This window comes from Alexandromys fortis, unplaced genomic scaffold, assembly GCF_014885135.2.
Source record: "Alexandromys fortis isolate MF-2015 unplaced genomic scaffold, M_Fortis_MF-2015_v1.1 scaffold_1, whole genome shotgun sequence".
Lineage (NCBI taxonomy): Eukaryota > Metazoa > Chordata > Mammalia > Rodentia > Cricetidae > Alexandromys > Alexandromys fortis.
This window is the reverse complement of record NW_026067927.1, coordinates 20,676,755-20,699,122: the sequence shown is the minus strand read 5'-3', so window position 1 is coordinate 20,699,122 and position 22,368 is coordinate 20,676,755. Positions and strand designations below refer to the sequence as shown.

The 22,368-nt window shown below is 44.8% G+C and overlaps 1 protein-coding gene across 2 annotated transcripts in view; it reads right to left on the bottom strand.

Annotated features, from left to right (window-relative positions):
- Window positions 1-22,368, bottom strand: part of Wwox (WW domain containing oxidoreductase) — an 863,064-nt gene that overhangs the window by 783,321 nt on the left and 57,375 nt on the right. The window lies entirely within an intron of this gene.

The window sequence follows — 22,368 nt, the reverse complement described above, 5'->3', positions numbered from 1 at the left end:
CTGGAAGGTGTCCATGGTGTCAAAACCAATACATGAAGATACCTGACTTCACTTAATAACCATCATCTAACCAGTGGCAGGTGAGCCAGGGACTGGGCCACAGAGACAAAGTCCCGTCTCCATCCCTTGAGAGCATCATAGTTTGAATGGTAAGACTGTCACACAGGAGCACTTGTCCGAGCTAGAAAGGTAGCAGATTTCTGTAGGTCTGCTGCACAAAAAGAGTTTCCCATGGGACATGATGCTCACACTGACATCCGCAGAAGAAAGAGACTAGGGGGCAGAACGCCTGTGAGGCAGGACAGTTCACTAACAGCTTCCAGCCAGGGCCAAGGGCCCTTGGCCATGGAACAGCTTGAGGTAACCAGAGAAGCTTGTGTGGGGGAACTCAGTGGAACCCTAGGGAACAAATGGCCCAAACTCAAGCGCTGGCCAGGCCACAGATACAGTCACACATTCAAGGAGTACTGAGCAGAGGCCTGCTGTTGTGGCCTTGAGCTCTCCAGCAGAATTCAAGATTGAAAGGACAGCTCCCAGTGGTGGAGCCCTCACAAGTATACACAATGCTCTGGGTTTGGTCCCCAGCAGCACAATGGAAGAACTCAGAGCACATCTATTTGGGGACAGACAGTCAAGAACACATAAAAATTAAATAAGATGTTTGTGTGTTGTAAGTGGAAATGAAAAGGGAGAGAGAGTGTAGCTCTCTCACAGGGGAAGATTCTGGTGGTGAAACAACATAGAGGCAGAAGAAGAGGAAAGGTTGGGGTGAGGATCACCGAGCCCAGCATGAAGCAAGAGCTACTCCAGGCTAGCAAATTCTAGTCTCTTCTTCTAATATTTTTAAGAGAAGCCAGAGCTTTGAAATCATGAGAATAATCTTTTTAACTAAAATCAAAGACAAAAAAAAACTTATTTAGGTAGTTCACAGGGCACCTGATAACAAAGCTCCCACCAAAAGTCACATAACAGCATATAACAAACTGCATTCAAATTATAAAAAGTATGTCTTTACTCTCATTCACCCCACACTCCAAAAATTCAGAGAAACAAACAAAAATTCCTAATTAGTTCTGGCTGTCTGTCTCTCCTCTTCTACACATCTATATTTGTATATCCATATGGGGCTGACGTCTTCTCACTCCCAGCCCCGGCCTCCTTAGCATCTCAGGCCCATTTTTCACGGGAAGTCTCAGGACGCTGCAGTGTATAATACCAGACCTTCAAAAGACAGGCATTGTTTTGGAAATACTCACCCAGCTAAATTTATTTATACTTTAGATAGAATTCGTATGTGGTGATGATGTCTTAAATATAATTTCAAAATACCAGAAAAGAACAGAAATACGATGAAGTGGAAGAGAAGGATAATAAGTTGATGACAGTCAAGTAAACATCTAGAAAACTGGGTCATGTATACCAGGGCTGCAGCCTCTCCTGCTAAAATACGCAAACGACAGTATGAAAAATGGTTTGTGATTTTAAAGAAATATAGCACTCCAAATGTCAGCGTGAGAGAATTCAATAACACTTAATGAAACTTTGGATTTCAAATTAATTACTGATTGACTACAGCATCTGGGGAGAAAACAGCCTCGATTAGAGAAACTGGGATAGGCTGTAAATCTGGATGGCTCTTCCCAGGACTCTGAGCTGGTATTTCCTGCTTGAGTCAGTAAGGCTGGGCTGATGGGGTGATGGTCTTTAAGAAGGCCACTGATTGGATTGCCAGACGTCAGACTGGTGCATGCTTTCCTGACTTGGCTGTACCTTCTATTCTTTTCCTCCTTCCGAGTTGTATTTTTAGTAACATTAAACTTGTATCTGTGGTTCCAATGGTTTAAAGAAGCCTGGAATAAAAGGTTAAGTAGATTTGAGGAGTGGTATTTTACTAGAAGATAATTGGTATATACATGTAAGAGCACATTTGGGGAGAATGGTACTCATGGTTTCCAATTATTGTTCCTACCGGGCCTCTGGCATGCTTCCCTGAAGGCAGAATACATTGCCCTGTCCCACTGAAGATGGTCTTGACCATGACCCTTCTGGTATGGCTATCAAAGTGAGAAATAGATACAAACATACCCGTGTATGAATAGAAGACCCTTGTGTTTTTTCCCTCAGGAGACCTTTACGACTTCAAGTTCCAAACTGAAAGTGCTGAGGAAACACAGCCCGGGAAGGCCTAAGACTGCAGGGCTGCGGACAGATTTCCACCATGTGTGCCAGGAGGAAAGATGTGTGTTTGTTATTGGAAGCCCTCAGGAGGCTGGATTTGCTTGTCATTGCGGCAAAAGCTGCCTTATTTACATGTCATCCTTGCAAGCTAAAAAAGGAAGACATTTCCAAAATTAAGGCATGGTTCTGATTTTTGTGTAAGTTACAAAATTCAAAACACTCAAATGCAACAGCACTAGCCTTATAAGTAAAATCTGGGCCATTTTTATGGTTACTGCTACAAAAATGGACAAAGGAAAGGCTAGATCAGCCATAATTTGCAGAAAGAGTTTCAAAGCGAGGAATGGTCAGCAGTACGGCAATGAGAGCAACAGGAAGCCAGTAATGTCACAAGGTGCTTCCTGGGCTGGCACAGATCTACACCTGCACCTCCTCCACTACCTAGGGATAGGCATCTTCTTTCTCCCATCTTTTACATAACAGGGAAAAGTAAACACCAACGTTGACAAACTTGCCCAAAAGAAGATAACCTCCTCTTTGTCCTTTCCTGTACAATTCTCGGTTATTTCTCATCAAATTTTAGTATTCTCTGTGAGTCGCTCTTTCAATATAGCCAAAAGAGATTAATTAAAAAGTAGTCCAAGCCTGGGCATTTCATCACTCAGGAAAGGCACTCACTCTTATGATCAAACGTCCTATAAATTCTGAGACCTATCTAATAATCATGGCAATTCATTTTCCACATAGCTGTACCTACCTCTCTACAATGCTATTTTCAAATCCACCCTCAGATAAGAATTTCTTCCAAGGATCAAGAACCTGCCTTGCTTTAAATCCTCATCCAAACCCTTCCCCATGTGGGAAATCTATATTAATTCCACCAAACTAGGGCTATCAGACAGCAATCATGCACAGGACTTGAAAATAAAGGACTAAAATTCATAAAAAAAGAATTAACATATTCACAAGGGATGCTCTATATCCTATGTACAAAACAGATATGGAAGGGTTCTTAAAAAGAATGAGCACATTCACAAGGGATGCTCCACAGACTGCACAAAACAGATATGGAATGGTTCTTAAATGCAATCTCTGGAAATGTTAGGACCATATTATTTTTTTTAGCACATTGTCCTAAGCCCAAATAAATATATTTGAAATGCCCTATAATGCTATTTTCTGTCAGTTGCTATCTATTCATTTGCCCCAAAGATGATTGCACGCGTGTGTGTGTGTGTGTGCGCGCACACAGACACAGACACACACACACACACACACAAGGTTACCTCCCAGCCTGCCTTAGCTCACTAGGCCACGTTCCAGCTGGCGGAACAGTGGACCTCAAGGGAACAAGGCCCCTTCCCTACTTCTCAATGTATACTGTGGCTAACAGTCCTGGTCTTGTGTACTCTGTTGGGTAACGATCCAGGGGTCCAATCTAGGTGCCTAATCCAGACCTCATCACCAGAAATGGGAAAAAAGCTAATAAAATAAATTGCATTGCACAGTTCCATCTTTTAAATGGAATGGGGAAAACTGAAAGCTACAGTCCTTGTAGTCCTTGTAATGTATGCACTTTTAAAAACAGAGATGCCAGACCCAAAGAGAGGTCCTTGCAAAAGCCCGGTGCTGATCAGATCCTGACAACCTGGGTCCCCCAAAAGTACCACCAAGTAGACTTTAGAAGAATGACATAAAGTGCACAAAGTGTGGCCTAGCCGTGCCACCCACGGCGCTCTCTCCAGCACTCTCCACCCATCACCAGCCAGTGCAACAATTCTGTGAAGTATGAGGTGTCATCTAAGAGACTAATCACCCTGCTGAGGCTGGACATTCATTTACAAACTGATCTGGCATTCAAACCAAACGGCTCCGACTCCAGTATCCAGCATGCTTTCCCTTCACACCAGTGTGACTACAGGCAGCCTTTGGAAGGATGCAGGACCTCAGCCAATCCATTCTACATGGGACTGGCTCACTTGCCTCCTGTTTGAATAACAGAAATGGCTGGAATGGGTGTAAGCTGGAGTTGTGGTGGAGCAGAAGGGGAGACACCGGGAATAAGAGCACCCACCATGCATACCTTTGGAGTTCAGAGCATCACCAGGTATATTACATTGGACAAGTATCACTGAAAGTGAGAAAAATCTCAATTCACACTAGCTCAAACACACAGAGGGATCCATTACTCTGTAATACAAGGGCAAGGATTAAGCTTGGCCAAAGGAACTCTTTCATTCAGTTCAAACTACCCTTTCTTACCCAATCTCCCACCCATATCTCTTTCCAGGCCCCAGTCCAGCAGAGAAGAAGGTACATTGTGTCCACTGACTAGGGATGGCCATAATCTGACAAGCGCTCACGTGGCACTGGCTGCCATTGATAGTGGATAACAAACCACAATCAGGCAAAACCAAACTGTGTCAAATACCCTCTACCTCTCACTTCCATGATCCACAAGATGCTGCTCTTAACAGCAAGAGCAGATGAATGGGTCAACATCACAACAGCTTCCGCTGTGAGAAGAGCAGGGTGTGAAGCAAGCCCCCAAAGAATGGGAAGAAGGGGTTAGCTGCTATGATGATGTCATTTGTGGCTGGTGGCGGCTACTACACCCCTCTTTCTCAAATAAGTAACAGGTGGGCTGCTGTTCTAGTTTTCTATGGCTCATGACAGCTCCGAGGAGGAGCCTCCTCAGCTAGGTCTGAGACTGCACCACCGGTCCTTCATGAAACGACACCAGTGAAGAGAACAACAGAAACAGGATGGCAGTGCAATGTCACCAGAACTTCAGAGGTGCTCACTCTACTAACAAGAGGTGACAGAGCAGTCCCACTGGGCTGGGATCCTGAGGAGCTACCACTACACAGGTGGGCTGGACACATTAACTTGGCACATACAGTCACCCTCCCACACCATCTCTGGACCCTGTACCTTCCTGGACCTAAGACGGCAGGCAGGCTTCCTTCTGTTTCTGGCTTTGCTCAGCCCCAAATGTGCTTCCTTTAACACTATCCTCCAAATGAACTGTCCATCTCAGGCCCAAGGTGGACTGAGCATCAGCAACAGCAGGAAGGCAAGGCCCTCTGGTGCTGCCCTTCTCTCTGTAGCAATACCCAATTTTGTCTTTCTGACCCATCACCCCATACTCCCTAACCACTCCCATACCCCCACCCCCTTTAATATCTCACAGCACAATCCAGTCTGATACCACATTTGCTCATCTCTCATGTTAACGTCAGATCAAAATAAGATGCGGATGGAGAGATGGCTTGCAAAGCATCTGGTTTCAAAGCCCAGCATTCACAATGGTGGCTCACAATTATCAGTAACTCCAGTTCCAAGGGATATAACACCTTCTTTTGGAAATCCACAGGTAGCGAGTACACAGACATACATGCAAAGAAAACACTCATACACATAAAACAAAGTAAATAAATCTTAAAAACAAGTCAGGCATAATGGTACACACCTTTAATGCCAGCACTTGGGAGGCAGAAGCAGAGGCAGGTAGACCTCTGAGTTTAGGACTAGCCTGGTCTACATCATGAGCTCCAGGCCAGACAGAGCTATATATTACCTCCTTCTTCCCCTCCTTATAATGCAGTATACTTTAACAAAGGGATATTCATTTTCTCCAGTGGTTCCAGGGAGAATTCCCCATATAATTTCAACAGGAATGTTCTTTTCCCCAATACCTACAAAGGGTCCTAACACCTCTGGATCTGTCAGTAACCTTACTTCTACTTCAGCCAGTGACTTTTTTTCCATCTTGGTCTACCTCATGATGGTGTACACCTTAGTGTCTACCTTATAAGGGATTCCTTGCTGTAATTCTTTCCTAATACCATCTTCCAAAGCTTTCCAGATTATGGTCTTACTATTTAAATAAAACCCTATTACAGAAAATTATGCTCTTCAAACTATTTCCCCCATCTAGGTAAGAGAACTGTTCTACACTGTGATGTAAACAGCACTTTCCTTTGTGATCCCCTTTAATGGTATTGATTTAATAGACACTGGCAGGTACTAAATTCCATAGAAAGCAGTAGCTGGAAACCCACAGAAAATGCCATTTAATCAACTGAACACTCCCAGGTTCTCATAACCCTACTGAGGAATCACAATGAAGGCAGCGGTGCTATATTAATTAAATTCTTGGAATGCATCCATGATGCTTAATGGAAATGAAACGTTAGGAGGCCCCAGTGCTTGGGAAACACCCATCACGGCACCTAAATCCCCAGAACCCTCCTCCCCATGCCTGCCAAGGAACCTACTTGAATGCAATCACTGTTACCACTTTTACTTTTTTAATGAAGAAGACTTAGGAAGAAGGGGAAAGCAAAAGTTCAGGCAGCTTTCTGCACGCTGCTGCATTTGGGGAGTTAACTCCACATGATTTATTATGGAGATGCAGAGTTTCTTCAACCTTAAGGCAGAAAGCTAATTGAAACTGGAAAAACAACGTTCATGCATTCAGTCATCCAACAAAAAGGATGAAGCAAAGACATGCATGCACCCATTGAACACTCTGCTGTTCTGGCTGCAATTACTCAGCAATCATAGAGATAAGAGTCAAGCTTACAAAAACCACCCGTGTGCCCAATACACGCTAAATTATAGATGTCTGAACACCAACACAACGACTAACATGAAAACTTCGTTATCACGCTCTTTAAACTCATACCTGTTGAAACCAAGACTCAAAGAAATTAAAACCTTTTGTTCATCATCACCCAGCCCCAAATGTACATCTCTGCAACTTCAGCCTCAAATGAACTGCTTTCCCTTGGACACAGCTGCTCATGTGATGTTCAAAACAACTCATTTCCATTTGATTGATTTTTTTAGAAGATTTTCAGAATCACAACAGATCCTAAAGAAAGGATCCTAAGGAAATTAAGTACAACAAACAAGATTTTGTTATTCAGAGGGACGGGGAGAAAAGCAGCCTGTAGATTCATAAAATGATACTCTTGTGTGTGACACATGGATGTGAAGCATAGTCCTCATTTTGCTTAAAATTTTTATTCAGTGTGTGTGTACATGCCACAGGGCATGTGTGGAGGTAAGAAGTGTGTGTGCATGCCACAGCGCATGTGTGGAGGTAAGAAGGTGACTCAAAGGAGTTGGCTTTCTCCTTCCACTATATGAGCACCAGGAATTAAACTCGGGTCATCAAAGTTTAGCAGCACGTGCCTTTACTCACTAAACCATCTACCCTTTGCCCAAGAAGTTTTAAAGAAAGAACTGTCAAGCCAGGAAGTGATGGTGCACACCTTTAATCCCAGCACTTGGGAAGAAGAGGCAGGCGGATCTCTGAATTCAAGCCCAGTCTGGTCTACAGAGTGAGTTCCAAGACAGCCAGGGCTACATAGAGAAACCATGTCTCAAAAAACAAGAAAGAAAGAAAGAAAGAAAGAAAGAAAGGAAGGAAGGAAGGAAGGAAGGAAGGAAGGAAGGAAGGAGAGAAAGAAAGAGAAAGAGGGAGGGAGGGAAGGAGGGAGGGAGAGAGGAAAGGAAGGGAGAGGAGGTTTGAAAGATAGATGAGAGGGAGAGAGGAAGGGAGAGGGAGAGAAGGAGCGGGAGAGGGAGGGGGGGGAGAGAGAGAGAGAGAGCAGAATGTCCTACAGACATGTGAGATGATAGACAGGGACCCAGGTAGGCTCTGGGATTGTTAGCCTGGGAACAATGATGACAGGACTTCTCTCAACAGCTGGCTACATGATAAAATGTATGAAGAACTATCCTCTACATTATGGACAAGAAATGGATGTGAGTTTTGGCACACAAAACTTGATGGCAAGAACGACTTGTGACTTACCGACCATCTAGTTTGTCCAAATCAGTGAATTCCAGGAGGGCAGAAATGAAGGAAGGCCCCCAATGTTTACCTCTAGCCTCCATGTGTGCACAATGTACAAAAACAGACACACACACACAGAGAGAGAGAGCAGATCATCAACTGAACACATGACTTCAAAAGGGCTTGGGGTGACTGTGGCTATGGAAGGTGGTCCTCATGCCAATCGCCGACATTCCAGGTATCTGGCCCTGTCTAGGTACACATGGCAGGCTGGCAGCAGGTAGGCCCTGAACTTGGAAATGCTGTGAGACTAGCCATGGTCAATGGGATATGAGCTATGGTGGCAGGTGTCACTTCTTAGCAGAGGCTTAGCCACAATGTGAGCTTGCCTCATCCTTCCTCTGCACAACATCCAGCTACATGGGCTGCAAGTCTTACCGCTCAGAGCCCTTCCAGCAACACAAGCCAGAGACCCGGTCTAAACAAGAAAACCCTTGGTGGCTTTACACCCTGGAAAGTCGACAGAGAACTTAGTTATTACATCCTGAGTAGCCTGTCCTGACCCACAACTCAGCTGTTCGTTCTGTACACGTGACATCAGCTATCCCGTCCAGGGAGTCGCCCTGAATGTGAGGGCTTATCGCATCTGCTATATAACCCAGACTTGGCTTTACAGTGGTTTCATTGCCAACCATAAAAACTGTGATAGTCGAACTGTATAAACAAACCAAACAGTGTTTTCACCGTAAAACATGAATGAAATATCAATATTTGTCTTTGCCTTCTCTCAGCAACTGTAATGAGGGTGGAAAATTCATGCCATATGTTTACAGTAGAAGGGGAAAATAGATCTCAACAATTCATCCATGTGGGTGCTCGCTCCACTGTTTAATATTTTTAATCCATCCGTTTCCCTTCACATATAAATTCTCTGCAAATCATGAACCACTCGAGACAGCCAGTTACTAAATTCACAGTTATTTCTGCTGAGGAGCGTGTGAGCACACGTTGAGAATGAGACTAGTTGCTCTGCCATGGTGAGAAAGGGCTATGTGACCCTTGCCCAGCCCAGCCTGCCTCCACAGACTGGGAGACTTCAAAAGACATAGCCCTACCTGGAGCTGGAGATGCAGATGAACACTTGGTCCTGACAGCTCCTATCCCCATCCTTAATCCACATACGGAGCAGCAGCACAGAGCATGCTAAGTGGATTCTGCCTCCTAGGACCTTCTGATACGGCATGTGTTCGGGGAGGGGGCTGTGTTATCACTAGCTCCGAGGTCTGTGACAAGCTCCAGATCCAGATTCATATACACAGAGCGATGGGGGATGTTTTTATTTTGAAGCTGTGATTGAGCTCTTGATGTGAAGTTGCTGAAGCCTGCCCGGAATGTTTGTGCAGGCTTTTAGGATGCGAGCTGAAAGGCGCAGAGAATGATTCAATTTTCTCCAAATTGGCTCATGGACTAGAGGTTTGTGGAAGCTGTCACCATCCAGCAAAATCCAATACCGCAGCAAGGAGGCTTTGCTTTGAACTTGAAGCTGATCTACCCAGAGGATACTGTGTCTGGCACTGAAGCTGGAGAGCTACTGACAGGAAGAGGAGAAGGAAGATGTGCAAAGCATGGAGAGGTGACAAGCAGAGGCTTCCAGCGCCACGAGCAGGGCACTGCTGCCCCATTTACACCTGACAATCATCTTGTGATGCAGGGAAGCAATACCCCATCTCCCTCACAAGGATGGAGGGCATGTGGAGGACCATCATGGCTACAATCACTATGCAACTACAGAAATCTACATCTCTATTCTTAACCACCAGCCAGCCTACCAGCATCAAAAAATACAATAAAATAAATATTTCCCCCTAAGCTTGGTGGAGTACATCTAAAATCCCAGCACTGAAGAGGCAGAAGCAGGATGAGCAGATGTCAGGCTGGGCAACATGACTCTAAGCATGTCTGTCCCTTACCTAAACAACACTGAGCTCAGACCATGACCAAATCTCAACCCATGTACCTGCATACTAGACACACACACATGTATACACATACAGAGAGAGACTCCTTAGTGTCTTGGATACCATTTATTCATTTACATGACTGTCACTACACACAGACTCCAGGAGGACAAGGACCAAATGTGGTATATACACAGATATTCAGAATCCAGCAGACTACATGGGTAGAAGTTGTCAATAATAATTTGTTCACTAAATAAGGAGCCCATCCGACTAGTGATCAATACACAATGTAATCAATGCTGCAGTCAATCAATGCATAATTTAACAACCAACGCTAAAGGGGATGTGAGAGTGAAAGAAGGATGTTGAGGAATATGAACAGGGAAGTGTGGGGGAAGGGATGCAGAGGACGTGACTGAGTACATTATACACCTGTATGGAAATGACACAATGAAACTCTTTACTATTTAAAGTTTGAACATGCTAATTAAAAGTTAACTAAATGAAACCAAACCCAGTCTGTACGTTTCCTGGAGGCAGAAGGCTTTGCTTCCTCCAATAGTGCTTAGCACAGAACCTGACTCAGAGGAGTGAGCTGATGGGCACTTTTGAAAGGGAGAGAAGAAAGGACAGTATCACAGCCAGAGAATCCTGTGGAGGCTCTAGAGAAGCAATGGGCATGAGCAGAGACTCACAGGGCACAGGGACATATGGTGTGTGGACAAGTTGGCTAAGATCCCTCCGGGCTGAGGAAGCAGACTGTGCCAAGATATAGTGAGGTGGTGGTGTAGGACAATGGTTTATGTTGTGTCAATTATATTTTAAATAAACGCTGATTGGCCAGTAGCCAGGCAGGAAGTATAGGCGGGACAACCAGTTGGGAAGTAGAGGCGGGTCAATGAGAACAGGAGTTACTAGGCCAGTCAGTTTATAAGTAATGTAGACCTCTGTGTGATTTCTTTGGGACTTAACGACTGTGGAAACCGGGCAGGACAGAAAACTCAGTCAACAAGGTAGGAAGACTGGGTAATACAGGTGTTCTGATATGGTTTCAACAAGGAGATGAATAGGTAAGTGGCCAGACATGAACTGGACAGACAGGTGGGGTCATTCCATACACATGCTACAAGTGAGTTTTTTTCCCCTACATTGTGTTTGTGTATGTAGCGTATGCACATACACACATGTTGAGAAGACAGCCATGGCTAACACTTCTCAGATGCTATTCACATTCTTTTTGAAACAGGGTCTCTTAGTGGCCTGGAAATTGTCAAATAGGTGAAACTGGCTGGGATGGAGATCCAGGGATCTCCCCACAGCTAGGATTACAAGTGTGCAACAATACACTTAGTCTTTGTCTAATATGAGTGCATCCTCATGCTTCTGAGCCATCTCCCTAGACCCACTGGTTTCGCTTTGTTTTGTTTCTTATCTCTGCTGGCACTTGGATATTATACACGTGGTACTTGGGTACCACTCTAAGGACTCCAGTATCATTCTTAGTACCTGGTGAATGATACTGAGACTTGGTACTATTAGCAACCTTGAGATTTGGGTGCTATTAGCACACCCATGTCTTAGGGCTGAGCAAACTATAGGAACAGGAAATGAAGGTCACCTGGCTCTCACATGGTACAAACAGGTCAGAGACTGAGCCAGGCTGGAAGCTGGGTCTGTTGCTTAGATCTGCACAACGTACTTTACAGTCCAATCCTTTTAGACTGATGAAGTCAGCGAGGTTTTGCAGCCCTCCCAGGGGACCATATGGATGCTAAATGAATCCTTTCCAACAACCATTGGCCTGACTTTGGGAGCCATTTATTCTTCCTAAATAAAGTCTTTATATACCCCAGTTTGTCCACTTACAAATTTAAAATATACACTGTGCTTTTTAAAAAAAAAATCTATATTTAATTATACAGCATCAGTGAAATTTCACTTGGGGAATGATAATCCAACACAAACGAATGCTTCCATTGGGGGAGGGAACTATAATTTAAAATAGATTACTATGCTAGACAGGAAGAAAAACCAGTGCTCTCTTCACAGGAAGAAAAAGGAGTATTATGTGGTATTAGGTGGCCCTGGTCAATTAGAAAATGGCATCAGTAGCAAAGGATGAGAACCACCCTAAATTCCTCCTTTCCTGGCTCAGATCTCACTGCTGATCCTGGCTGCAGTGTTTGCTGCCTGCCCTGGCCTGACTTTCATTAAGGCTTAAAGTCAATTAAGCCACGAATTGGAACAATCATTCCTCCTTTGCAAAGTATTGATATTTGCCCCCCAGACGCTTTAGGGCTTTTCCAGCACTCACGAAGAGATTTATGTTAGACAATTTCTTTCTGATTAAAACAAATCATAGCTCAACAATTCTAATTTCTTCCCTTCTAAGCAAGAAATGACCAGGGGACATAGGAAACAGTGATCAGACTCCCTCATCCTGCCCAGGCCAGTTCAAAAGAACAGTCCTTAAGATACTGCCAGGAAAGTTTCCAGCTTGACTGTGTCTTCCTGTCTATGTCTGTCTGTCCCATCTCTGTGTTGCCAGCTCTCTTCTCTTTCATCCTCTGTCCGTCTGTACACACACAGGTGCATGTATATAATCCAGACAAATTCCATGATTTGTCACTGCAATAAATTATTAACCAAAAGGAAAGAGGAATTCGTAAGCTAGGCCATTTCAAGCTGTTTCTTCTGGCCTAAGTAACAAGAAACCAGAGAGGTTTTATGTTTACCTTCTCAATTCTAACAATATCTTAACATTTTACAACATTACAGATGCAATTAATCCCATCAAAAGCAAAGGACCAAATAACTATTCAAGTCCCCCTCTCCCTGCCATCCACACTCAGGAGAAGACCACAAGCCTCTGGAATCCATCTGCTATCCTTGAGCTCCCTATGGAACCAACCCTGACTGTCCTCAAACTGTAGCAATTCTCTTGCCTTATCCTCCAGGATGCTAGAATTACAAGTGTGTTCCACCATGCCTGGCTAGCCTTTAACTCTTCCCCACCCCCGACCCCCCAACCCCAACCACACCCCACTCCCGCTCTTGGATTCTGCTTTTGGATCCAGTCTTTCTACATAAAGGTTCTGTTTCTTGTGCTTCAAGGTCAAGTTTGTTAGAGTCCACTCTCCACCATAGTCAGCCCTCCCAAGTCCAGCCTGAGTAAAGAAGCTGCCTACTAAGACTCCCCGCAGAAGGATTAGTGAAGTCCAAGGAACAGGAACAAACATTGTAACATGGTGTTCCACAAAGAACTACCCTTTCTTCAATGAGCTACAAGCCAGTTGAAGAATTGGAGACCCCAGCAACATCAATAGCATAATCAATTCACGTCACTCAAAACATTAGAAACAACTAGCTACACACACCTTGTGCTGGTCAGCTTCAAAAGGAAACCAAGCAACAGGGACAGGATTCTGCCATCCGGGTTTCAGTGCCCACAACCCAGTTGTCAACTTTTGTTGTCCTCTTGTTCGGTCCACGAGTATTTAGTAAGTCCCTCCTGTGCCTAGGTGGCACATGAACGATGTGGCGAAAGACCTAGACAGGCAGGTGTGCTGCCCTGAAAGCACCTCACGCCTGTGGCATCTGTGCTGTGTGAGCTTGCACGTGATCCTGAACACCGCTGTGCTTTAGGATCTTTTCGGGAAAACAGACTTCATGAGATCAATGCACAGAGAGGACCACTGCTAACATGCGCTGAGCTAACATACGTGATGTGTTCAACACAGCGGCTACACCATCATGAGCTAACATACGTGACGTGTTCAACACAGCGGCTACACCACCATGCTGGCTACCATTCTCATTACTGTGACTGTCATTTTAAAAGGAGGGTTGACCAAGGCCAGTGAGATGGGAACATCAGGTGAAGGTGACTGCCATCGAGTCTGAAAATCTCTGGAATGGCTCAGGATCTGGGTTAGAGCAATATTTGACCTTTATAAGCTAAGAAAAACGTGTGTACCTACCCGCTTAGCAAAAACAAAGAGCAGGAGCTCTGATGGCGATGTATCTGAACTTCTGCATGTGTCTAGATTTCCCTGGGACCCCGCCTCCAGAGACTCAGAACTGGTCGCTCCAGGCAGAAGCCAAGAGTCTGCATGTCTAGCATGTTCTTGGGTAATGCTGAATCAGCCTTGACAAGCACTTTGTGAGCTTCTGCAGCACTGGAAACCACCAGGATTAGCCAATGGGATGCCACAGCGAGGCGTACAGATGTGCCCTGTCTTTCCCACCTTAAGCGCAGCACCTTTCCAGCCTCCTCCCCAGTATTTTTGTCTTCTCCTTGCTTTCAGTTTGGGGTAGGTTTTAAGCATCCTGTAATTCATCAACTAATTCTCTCCTGGCTACACATTCCAAGTAATTAAAGTTCAGTAATGACTGAGTCTTTCTGCTCCGGCACCTGCATTTCATTTGTTTATTTTCCCAGAGTCATAAATCTGAAGGGTTGTCAAAGTGCCATAATATTAGTGCAATAATCAAAGTTAATTAGTCCCTCTCAATAAACAACAACAAAGCCATTACAAAGATGCATTGAAGTTTCTCCAGGCCTAACCCGGTTTGCAGGCAGACTGCCTTGCAGTCGGAACAATTGGAAATCTCAGAATTGTTGAGTAAATAAATGTGGTGTTCCTCCATCAGTTAAAGGCAGACTGTGCCCTTGGTGCTTGCTGATTCATTAACTCCAGGGAAGGCAAAGCAGGCCTGAGCTCCCACAGCTGCTGCCTGCTGCAAGATTCAGGGGCTGAGGTTCCCCAGCTGCCTAGCCTTACCATGAGCATCCCAAGCTTCAATAATAAAATAGGGACAAGGGTTGCAAAGAAATGAGAGGGGGCAGTCTCACCGCCAACTCTCAGTAACCTGATAGCTTCAATAACTTTGGATTTATTATTTAGGGAATTTGAGAGATGCGTGTATTAGTCGGGTTCTCAGAACGCAGCCAATAGAGCTCTGGGGAGGGAGAACAGACCTCAGTCTGGTGGTCCAAGAAGATGCTTAGAAGACGCTGTTTTCACTGTAAGGGAGGTCTTCCTAATTAATTAGTGAGAAGGATAGGATGTCTGTGTTTACCCATCCAGAAAGGAGTTCAGAGCAGAGCTGGAGGTCCCTAACGTGGGATGCTGTAATGTGGAAGGCACCTGTGAAGCCAATGCAAACTTCAAGGCCTTATGCTTTGAGGAACTCGCTGAGTCTCAGGATCCAGTCTCTCCCAGTGATGGCTCCTCCTCACCTGGAAGCCATGGCTCCTGGGTTGGTTACTACTACTTTCCCCCAAAAGCATATGGCTGAAAACTGTACACATTTTTTATCTAATCATATCTCAAAGGTCATAAGTTGGGAAATGTCCTAGCTGCTGGATGGTTCTGAAAGAAGAACTCACCATGTGAATCTGCTGGACCATAGTAGCATCTGGGTAGCATAAGGCTGAGCTGGACCAGAAGGTTCTGAGATGGTTCAAACCACTGTTGTTGCAGTGGTCTTCACAGGGTTGCCTACGTGTCCTCACAACATGGTGGCACAAATCCAGTGACACGAGACAGTGTGCAAAGAAGAAGCTGGGTGTCTTTTAGGTCCTTTCCCCTTTCTGGGGAGTCACTCTCCATCAGTACCACCACACGGAAACCACTGAGATGTGTCAGCATATGGAACTCACTGAGACATGTCACCCGGTCCAGTTCACACTGGTGAAGGAGAACCAGGCTCCACACTGGAAGGGAGGACTAGCAAAGAACTGGTACACAGGCCTTGCCGCCACTACACCACACTAGGAAGCCTTCCTTCTAGAGTTTTCAAAACTTAGTTACATATACATCCTCCAGTTGACAGGGGCAGACGCCAGCTCTCATGAATCTCCTCAGAATATAGAGTGGGCTCTGCCAGCTCCACTTCTCTTCAGCACTAACCCCAGCCTATGCTGGATCAGCCAGCTCCAACTCCTGCTAGAGTAAAGTGACAACATGTGTCTACCTCCTCGGGGTGGAAGGGGCTCACTCTTTAGTGACTGACACTGCTGGGAAGACGAAGGGATCCTATAGAATGAAAGCTCAGTCGTGTCTCCCTCCCTTCTTCTATTTCTCTGCTCTTTAACATGAGAAGACGGAGTGAGCTAAAAGGCAGGAAGAAATCCCTCACCAAACCCTAGCCAAGCAGGCACTGTGGTCAGATTCCCAGCCTCTGAGATGTTTGGAGACGTAGGCTGAAGCCAGCAGCCTATGACATTTTTATAAGAGGAGCCTGAACTAGAGCACTTTTTCAAGATGCACGAATACATCTGTCTAGTTTAGCACTCTGTGTTGGACAAGGGTGTGCACTGCTTTCTGAATCGCAAAATGCTGGGCTCTATGCAGAAGTGCCCCGTGTGGCTATACTCTGTCCTTGTGGTGACCCTGAAAACTGGTGACAGAGGCACCAATGAGCAATCGTTTGTGCCAGGATTTGATCCCAGGTCTCTAGGACTCCAAATCGAGGACCTCCCTCCTAAAGGCTACCTCTGTGTAGATTAAAATTATTCCCGTTTTAAACAGCTCTCTAGGGCTACCCTTGACCTTCTTACCCATGTGCTGGCCAGCCTGAGAGACCACCTCCAGCCCCGCTGATCTCTATTTGTCCTTGCCCGGATGGTTTTATCAGCAAGATGACTATTTCTCTTCTATGTAATCGAATACACGCTACATCTGAGGGACTCTGAATGTCCTATAATAAACATGAAAAACAGTCTCAAGTATATTTTTCCCTCTTAAATAACGTAGGCTAAAAGCTGAGTGGCCAGAAGCTGGCCTTGCAGCCACTGGGTAGATACGATCTGAAGATGAAATCCGTCTCTTCAAACTATGTCAAAATTGCTTAATAAGAACCCAGGGGAACCCGCATTATTGAGAAGATGGATCTTCTTTGGGCTGCACACAATTGGGGGTGATGGTTTGGAGCTAGCCACTTGTGCTTCCTGCTTGCACTCTTAACATTCTGCGGTGAACCACAGCCCTTGTTATATAAAGGTTATAATGGATATAAAGTTTGAAAAGATTCCACTCAAGCCTGCCAGAGATGGCCAGGAAGAACAAAACTGAAGACACAGAAATGGTGATCAAAGAACAGTGGATACAGTTAAGAATAAGTCAATGCAAAATTTTCAGAATGAGAAATGAGATGGAAAAGTTGGAGGATAAGGACCAGGCACAATTTTCAGACATTCTGAAGACAGAGAAAACTCAGAATATTTTAGCAACCAATTATGTCTACGAGGAGATGAATAATTTATTAACTGATAAAGAATCTTTCCTGGGCCTGTGACAAGAAAGGTCAAATGGGCAACTTCAGCAGAACAGTAAATACACTACACAGCGCTTAACAAGGAAGGGAGGGACGGAAGGAAGCGAAGAGGCAGATTCCTTTGACCCAGTTATCAATGACATCGAATTACAAAGAGTTAGAGAGGTTCCTCCCTAGGTAATCACAGGTACCTTCATGTTACCAACACATACTGTTTCCCATCATAAAACATTCATTCACATATAGATGAGTCTCTTTGAATACAGGCTAAGTCCTTTAAAAAGCCTGGTCAAGACAGGAAGCGTGTGGCTCAGCTGAGAGAGGGCTTGAATAGCAGGAAGACCTTGGCTCCATCCTAGCACCAAAAAGCTGACTGTGATGATGCAAATCCACAATCTAAGAGCATGAGAGGTCAAAGCAAAGGCATCAGAAACTCAAGGTCATTCTTCCCTGTAAGAAAACCAGAGATGACTCAGTGAGTTGAGATACTCAGAACCCACAAGAAAGCACGGGCATCTATAGTCCCAGGGTTCCACTGGGAAGTAGAGAGAAAAGCTCCCAACTCAGCTACCCTGACTCACATAGTGACAAATGAGGCATCCTTTCTCAAACAAGTAGAAGGCAAGGTCTGGTACCCAAGACTGCCTTCTGATCTCTACACATGCACTATGTCTTGCATGCACCTGCACCAATACAAAAAGCACACATGCACACACCAAAGACACAGACACATACAGGCACATATGGAGATTAAAAAGAAAATCCAGGCCAATCTGTAGAAACAACGCACACCAGGAAATTTAAATTAGGTAAAGAATGGCTGGGAATTAGAGAGATGTAGTTTCAAATACAGATGCTCCACTCATCCCCAGCTGGGTGGAAATACACAACCATTTTCTCAGCCCCCAGCGCCTTGACTGACGTTAATCACATTATATATGTGTTTCACTATTAATGCTCAGCACATAGCCTGGCACACAGACACCTCAATATGCGGGATGACAGTAAGTGACATCTGAAAATATTCTAGGGTGGAACTCTAGAACTTCGCCCTTGCCTTTTGCTGTGAGTGCTATGCTTCCTGGCTCAAGCAAGACATTTACTTAGCTGTTGCTGGCTCACAGAATTGTTTATATCATATTCTATTTACTGAAAAACAACTTTTAAAGCAAATAAATGAGAAAATCTAGAGGCTGGCTTAGAATGAACTTTTCTTAGGAACTGCATATTAATATTGACATTCTTAATAATTTGTGGTTTTGTTTAGCTAGTGACATTCAAGACAACAGGGATGAGCTTACACCTTGGGCTGCCTTAAATAACAATCATCTATTCAAGGCAAACCCCTAACTTAGGCAGAAAGCTTGTATGTCAGTCACCCAATACCCAACACACCCCACTCCACCCCCACTGACACACATACACACACACACACACACACACACACACAGGCACACACTCATGCTTGCTTGATTTGCATGAGAAGACATCACACCTAATGTGTTCTGTCTGCAGAGACAAGCTGCAGAGTGTAAGCTTTTAGTATCAAAAGGAATAATAAGAGAAAACTCCCATAAGCATCAGGGCTCCCTCAGCTCATAAAGTCATTGAGCGGCTCTGCGGCAACCAGGACATTGCTGGACATCTAAGAAACTTCTGAGAACTGTGATTGAGCACTCAGCACCATCACCTACCCTTAGAGCCCACCATGAAAACAAGGTGTCCGTAGTATAGAAAGCCCAGCCATGATCAGTGTGGCTCCTTTAATCCCATCACTCAGAGACAGGCACGTCTACCAGATCAGCCTGGTTTTACATATGAGTTTTAGGATAGCTACGACTACACAGGTGAGACCCTGTCTCAAAAAGTAAAACTCTAAGCCAAGTGTCAGTGGGACAAGCCCCACATAATGTCTCGCACCAAGTTCTCCATATTTCTGATGCTGACCAATGAGGTTGTAGGGACACACCGCCACCAGAGCTGTCCACATGCCTTGGCTCCAGGGAGATGAGCAGATGTGGAAAGGAAGCCATCCACAGCTGGAGTAACTTAATGCTGCAGCATTAAATCAGGTGGCTACAATCAACCCAGCATGTGTTCTCTGCCACACACACATTGCATTACCATCACTAATAAATCTTCTGCACTTTTTTAAATCTCTCTTCTCCCTCCTTTCTCAATGCTTGCTGTTCCTGGTGACTGAGCCCTCAACCGCCTTTCCTGGACATATGCAAAGGGCAGTTCTTTGTAAATGCAAAAGGAAAAGCAATCACATAAATAATGAAGACAGCTTTCAAATGACAGCTGAGAGCTAATATGGAATGCTCTGGAAATACTCATCAACCAACTAAATGCACATCTATTGAAATGTAGGAGTCCAGACATAAAAAGCCAGGGAAACAATCCATTGTGATTTCACTTCAGTTTTGTTGGTAAACATCCTACTTACAGCCCCTCTTTCAGCCACTTGTTGAGGGTAAGAAAAGCAAGCTTCATTATGCTCTCCATGCACACGTAAGAAATTATCTTCATCACTGTTATTAATCAAGGCAGCTGGCATTTAGTTGAATACTTAATCTTGCTCTACCTTCTGCTAATATTTTACTTGCACACAGTTGTGTTTACTGCAAACCACCTATGTCTTGAAACAGACACCATAATCTGTATTTTATAGATGAAGAAGCTGAAACTTCCATAAGTTCAGACACTTGCCCAAGGTCATAGTGTGTATCTGTTTCTAATCTTTGCCAACATACTATAGCTTTATTTTTTTATTACTGTGTATGCATGTGTACCCGTATGAGGGTTTGTGCATGTGAGGGCAGGTACCCACAGATGCAGAGCATTGGATCTCCTGAAGCTGTAGTTACAGGCAACTGTGAGTTGCTCAGAGTGGGTGCTGAGACCCAAACTTGGGTCCTCCTCCCTGCACAAGAGCAGCACACAGTTTTATTCACTTTCCAGCTCTGCAGTATACTTTTATAACGGTGATAATTAGCCAGGAATGGAATGCATTCCTAGAAGCATCTGGATATGTGCAAAGATGTTTTGGGATGTCGCAAGAAAGAAGGTCTACTGTATTCACTGTGGTCCTTAGTAAGTTCAATATCAGATCAGCTCTGGCCACTGAAAAGACCCAGAGCAGGATCTGGTGGTGCACACCAGTAATCTCACCACTTGAGGGACTAAAACAGGAATGTCATAAATTCAAGCCAGCCTGGACTACGTAGTGAATACTCAGCCAGAACATACTACAGATTAAGACCCTGTCACAGGGTGAGGAGGGGATATAAGAGCAGGAGGGAGAGAAGGAGGAGAATAGTAGTGGGGGAGGAGGGAGAGGAGGAAGGGTGTGGTTATGTCCATGTCAAGGAGTTGCTTTCTCAAAGTGTCACTGGTCCTGAAACAAACCATTTGAGTGTCACCAAAGGATCTAAAGCAAAAGCTGCGAGTTAAGGATGTGACACTCAGAGAAGCTGCTCTTCAAGGCAGATGGCGTAAACATGAGCTCATGAGCTACTTGGCTCTGGGCACCATCCCTCTCTGGCAGAGCCGCCCCTTGGCTCCTCTGTGAAATGAAGACGACTAGGTTTTTGGTTGTAATGGGCCGTGGCTGGACATAGTACATGACAGGAATTCCGTGAATGAGGGCGACTAGCTGCTCCAACACTGTGAATGAAGACAGTCATTCCACTGGCTAAGACACAGACATGAAACATTGAGAAAATGGTGATCCTGGAAGCTACAGTGGAACTTGAAGAGAAAGCCCAGGTTGGGAGAAACAAGCTGAGTATATAGAGAAACCAACTCTATATCTCCATAACAGAGCTAAAGATGCCCACAGAGTCTTGGCACTTGAGAATCAATGTGGAGCCAAAAATGCCCAGGGACTTTTGAATGAGCTCTTGCTGCAACAAAAAACCCTGGACCACTCTGAGAACCTCCCACGGCGTGGCAATATATCTCAGTACATCCCCAGTGAGGCACAGATATGGTCCATCCAAGGCAAAGGATGAACACACCCAAGCTGGCTCAAAGACTGAAAACCTGCAGTGGATCCGATTGACCTTGACAATCCTTACTGAAAAGCCAAGTGAGAGCCCTTGTGTAAAGGTGAGAAAAAAGGAGGGGCCTGAAGAAAGTCAGACCAGCAAGGTCAAGGGAAGCATATGGGGAAGGTGTGGAGGCCAAACATAAGAAAGGTGACCAGGACTGGGTCTCTACATTGCTGGGACACAGCAGTGACAGGAAATGGTGACCATGGTTTTTAGGTGATAAACCCGGGCTTCTGTAAACACCATCTTGGGAGAGTGAGGAACACACAGAGAGTAAGTACCCTGGTAGGTATCACAAAAGGGTTGAGTTTTTATAGTCCAAACACTCTGTGATGCAATTTCAATGTTTGAACTGCATCGAAGACAGTTGTCTTCACTAGTGTTTCTTGTTCCCAGGTCCTTAAGTTGAATGTTTTGAGGTAATCATTCCTCTACATCAAGAAACTGTTTGGTGAAACTACACAGTGATAATTCCCATCCTCTGAGGCTGCCTTACACCGACAGAGTTATGGCCTAACATGAAAAGAAGAGAGAGTCACTGATGTCCCTGTTGGGAGGTGATGAAACCTAGGAAGCGGAGCCTAGTTTACAAAAACAGATCACTAGGGCATGAAGTATTCTAGAGATAAATACACTTAAACCCCAGTCAATCAATCAATCCATCGATCCCCCACATCAGTTACAGCACTCCCTTCTTTCCCTCCCTCCCCTTCTCCCTCTCTTTCTCTCCCTCTTCCTGGCATGCTTCCTTCCTCACCATGCCCTTCTACCATGATGGCTTTTTTCTTCACCAGTCTTAAAGCAAAGGAGTCAGTCAATTCTAGGCTGGAACTTTAGCCAACCCAATGTTCGTTCCCTCTGGTGCACTGAGAGAGACAGACGAAGCAGACAGCAGCATGTGCACGAGTTTGCTAACATTTGAAGCCTTTTCTGGAAGGGTGCACAAGAAAGATGTTAACCTTTCAAGGACCAGGAAGGACTTTTTCTTTGTGATTTTTACCTTCTCACTCTGCAGGAAAAGAAGACTCATCTGGACATTACCATCTTTCTCCCTCATGAATCTGACAGCCCAGAATCCCCTGGG